The 5,000-nt window shown below is 40.7% G+C and overlaps 1 protein-coding gene across 2 annotated transcripts in view; it reads right to left on the reverse strand.

Moving 5' to 3' along the window:
• Positions 1-5,000, reverse strand: part of kcnd1 (potassium voltage-gated channel, Shal-related subfamily, member 1) — a 52,654-nt gene that overhangs the window by 45,802 nt on the left and 1,852 nt on the right. The window lies entirely within an intron of this gene.

The raw sequence follows: 5,000 nt of genomic DNA on the forward strand, positions 1-5,000 counted from the left end.
TTTTCTTCTTCAGATGAAAACTTATTGTCGCCAGTTTATTGGATAAAGTCCACAGTGGGAGCGATAATATATATATATATATATATATATATATATATATATATATATATATATATAAATATATATAAATATAGATAGATAGATAGATAGATAGATAGAAATATAGATAGATAGATAGATAGATAGATAGATAGATAGATAGAAATATAGATATATAGATAGATAGATAGATAGATAGATAGATAGATAGATAGATAGATAGATAGATAGATAGATAGATAGATATAAATATAGATATATAGATAGATAGATATAAATATAGATATATAGATATATAGATAGATAGATAGATAGATAGATAGATATAAATATAGATAGATAGATAGATAGATAGATAGATAGATAGATAGATATAAATATAGATATATAGATAGATAGATAGATAGATAGATAGATAGATAGATAGATAGATAGATAGATATAAATATAGATATATAGATAGATAGATAGATAGATAGATAGATAGATAGATAGATAGATAGATAGATAGATAGATAGATAGTAGTGTTATAAGTTTTTCTTGAAGACAGTATTTTAAATCTGCCACATGAAAAACAGACCAAAACAAACATTCAAATACAAAATACTGCACAAACAGAATGCGGACATCAGAGTTCAACACAAACACACACACGCACACACACACACACACACACACACACACACACATACACACACACACACACACACACACACACACACACACACATACACACACACACACACACACACACAGTCAACTTCCTCTACCTGCCTCAGTCAAATCTCCAGTGTGTTGATGAATTATGAATAAACTTTAAGCCTGACTGGTTGCATTCAGCTACACTGCCTCAGTTACCATTAAGCGCGCACACACACACACACACACACACACACACACACACACACACACACACACACACACACACACACACACATTATCTGCAGTCCAGTCACTGCTGCCATGTTTATTTCTTTAAATACCAGCTGTCAATGACAACAACACCAAATCTGTGTGAACATCAAAAGAAATGTGGGTCGCAGGTCTGAAACCGGTTCTAAGAGGAACCATCAGAATGTTCTTTCACTGGTACTCCTTCCTTCACTGGTACTCCTTCCTTCACTGGCACTCGTTCTTTGACTGGTACTCGTTCCTTCACTGGTACTCGTTCTTTCACTGGTACTCGTTCTTTCACTGGTACTCGTTCTTTTGCTGGTATTCATTCCTTGACTGGTACTCGTTCTTTGGCTGGTATTCGTTCCTTCACTGGTACTCGTTCTTTTGCTGGTATTCATTCCTTGACTGGTACTCGTTCTTTGGCTGGTATTCGTTCCTTCACTGGTACTCGTTCTTTCTCTGGTATTCGTCCCTTCACTGGTACTCCTTCCTTCACTGGCACTCGTTCTTTCACTGGTACTCGTTCCTTCACTGGTACTCCTTCCTTCACTGGCACTCGTTCTTTCACTGGTACTTGTTCCTTCACTGGTACTCGTTCCTTCACTGGTACTCGTTCCTTCACTGGTACTCGTTCCTTCACTGGCACTCCTTCCTTCACTGGCACTCGTTCCTTCACTGGTACTCGTTCATTCGCTGGTACTCGTTCCTTCGCTGGTACTCGTTCTTTCGCTGGTACTCGTTCTTTCGCTGGTACTCGTTCTTTCGCTGGTACTCGTTCCTTCACTGGTACTCGTTCCTTCACTGGTACTCGTTCCTTGACTGGTACTCGTTCCTTCACTGGTACTCGTTCTTTCTCTGGTATTCGTCCCTTCACTGGTACTCATTCTTTTGCTGGTATTCATTCCTTAACTGGTACTCATTCTTTTGCTGGTATTCGTTCCTTCACTGGTACTCGTTCTTTCGCTGGTACTCGTTCTTTCGCTGGTACTCGTTCCTTCACTGGTACTCGTTCCTTCACTGGTACTCCTTCCTTCACTGGTAGTCGTTCTTTCACTGGTACTCCTTCCTTCACTGGTACTCGTTCTTTCACTGGTACTCCTTCCTTCACTGGTACTCCTTCCTTCACTGGAACTCGTTCTTTCACTGGCACTCGTTCTTTCACTGGTACTCGTTCCTTCACTGGTACTCGTTCCTTCACTGGTACTCGTTCCTTTACTGGTACTCGATCTTTCACTGGTCACGTGTTGGGAATCTAAATCTGATTTTGTATGTCTTATTTGATAGAATCCCCTGCCTGAGTTCTAGAGGAGATCCTTCGACTATGAAGGGGTTCTTGGTCGAGCCCCCTGGGTGGGTTCTTGTTAGCACCCTTAAAGGGTGGAAAGCTTCTGGATAGAACCTCCAGACAGGTTTCTGGGTGGAACCATTACACAATAGAAGGCTTTTCTGCAGAGTCTGAGTGGAATCTTTAAAAGGTGATTCCAGGTACAACCCTTCGTGTTGGGTTCAACATGAGTCCTGGTAGAACCTTTATAAAGGGTTCTGTCCCTCTGTTCGTCCTTCTGTCCGTCCGTCCGTCCTTCTGTCCATCTTTTTGTCTGTCTGTTCATCTGAGCTTCATATTTTAGATTCACTTCGTCCACATGATGCGTCTCGTCCACAGCTCTGGGATCAGCGTTTCACCTTCACACCGAAATGCTGGAAGTGTCCTGTAACGGGACGGCTGCTGGTATTTATGGTTATTACCGTGTGAGAGCCGAACCTGAGTCAGTGGATTTCCCTTCTCTCCACTGGCTCCCTTCAGGAAACCCAGAAGAAGACTTTTAGAAATGTAGTCGCAGCATTTTGAAAGATGTTTTTACAACTTCAGAGCCTCGAAGAAGGAAGTTCAAATATGGAAATCACCACATTTCAGTCTCCAAAGTGATCAGATGTTGGAGGTGGGCCGAGACTTCTCCGTCCAGTAAACTGTGTTCATGTCTTATTCATTCCACCATCAGTCAGCGGTTACGCTTAAAAGCTTCAAACAAAGCTGGCAGCAGTTCTCCTCTAATGGGAGACGTTCTTCTACTTTCATCTGTTACTGATTATGAAGTACTAAGACATCATTAATACTGTGATCAGCAGGACTTCATGTGTATTTATATGATATGATATATAATAAGTCCTCAGGAAGCAAATAACTAAATGTGATAAAACCAATGAAACGCTGATTCAATATTTTTCTTTGGGACATAAGAACATTTATACTTCTACTTCTACTGTGTGGTATCATTATGTTAAATATCAGAGTACTTCTACTGTGTGGTATTACTATGTTAAATATCAGAGTACTTCTACTACGACTGTTCTGGACTCGTTTGGTTTGTGTACATCTCTCTTGTCATGACGCTAGGCTAACAGTTTCCACCTGCTTCCAGTCTTTGTGCTAAGCTAACGCAGCACGAGTCATTGCTCTTTAAACACAGCTGTGTAAACACAGCATGTGTGTGTGTGTGTGTGTGTGTGTGTGTGTGTGTGTGTGTGTGTGTGTGTGTGTGACACATAAAACCTCTGCAAACAGAGAAGTCTCTGATAATAGTGTTCAGACAATATGTTTTATTCTTCCAGAAGTATGACGTATATGTATAATATTACTACAGTCTGAACTCAGTCATCTTCCTCTTTTTAACAACTCTAAAAGTATCGGTGGAATTTGTTTTTCAAGAATTTAAAAAAGGCAATGATATTCCTGAGAACACAGTCTTGATTCGCTGAAAATATTGTTTATAATTGTATATTTTTGCAAGCTTTCTCATTAAATTATGACTTAATTATCACTATTTATTCAATTTGTTCTATTGTTTGCACTAAATATTAGAGTCAGGCTCAAATAGCAGCATCCAACGGTGGTATTACTATGTTGAAGTACTTCTTCCACCACTGAGATACTGAAACAGAAGGAGAGCGCTTCTTAAAAAACAAGCGACTGCTCCTTTAAACTTTAAAAACGTGCAGGAAAAGTGACGTCACTCAAGCCGGAGTAACGAGAGGAGAAGTGTTTCTGCTGGAATGGAAACTGCACTCAACACACACACACACACACACACACACACACACACACACACTCACACACACTCACACACACACACACACACACACACACACACACACACACACAGAGTGATGAAGAGCAGCACATGGCCGGTCAGTCAGAGGGTTTGTGTGAAACCATTAGACGACCATCAGTGAGCAGCACTTCACTGCAGCAAACACACACACACACACACACACACACACACACACACACACACACACACACACACACACAGAGTGGTGTTTTCCTGTCTCTTAAACCAAGACTTCATCCTAAAATGTAATGATTTACATTACGGGGACGTTGATTTTGTCCACAACGGAACGGCAAGTCTAATTTTATGTCCCCACAAGATATGTAAAACACGGCCACGGCCACACACACACACACACACACACACACACACACACACACACACACACACACACACACACACACACACACAATCTGGTACAAATCAGAAGCCTGCATTCTCTCTAGTGTCCACCAGGGGGCGACTCCTCTGGTTGTATAGAAGTCTAGTCTAAAATGACTCTACTTCTCTCTTGATTTATTCCCTCAGTAAACATTGTAAACATGAGTTTATGGTCTCAATCTCTAGTTTACAGTCTTCTTCAATACAGCATGATGTTCATTTAGTACATTATGCTCCATTTAGAGTCAAACACACCATAAAGAGGGGATGATTTAGGGGCGGGGCTACACGCTGATTTTGAAAAATTGGCACAAACCTTTTTCTTAAGATGTCATACGAATGTTTGAGGATACATTACACAGCTTGATATTCAAACGTTATTTATGGTCGTTAACATTCTGGAGGCGTAGTTTCTACTGTTGGTGGCGTAGTCCGCCATTCAGGGAACGCTGCGGTCTGAAATCCAGAGTAACTGTTTTCTGATCCGACTGATATTAAGTCACTGCTAACGCTTCCTGCTGCTTCACATTAAGAGACTTCAAACACAGAGGAGGGCTTTTATTGTGAAGCAG

Source organism: Cebidichthys violaceus, unplaced genomic scaffold (genome assembly GCF_023349555.1).
Source record: "Cebidichthys violaceus isolate CVI_PGR_0920_01 unplaced genomic scaffold, fCebVio1.0.p SCAF_57, whole genome shotgun sequence".
Classification (NCBI taxonomy): domain Eukaryota; kingdom Metazoa; phylum Chordata; class Actinopteri; order Perciformes; family Stichaeidae; genus Cebidichthys; species Cebidichthys violaceus.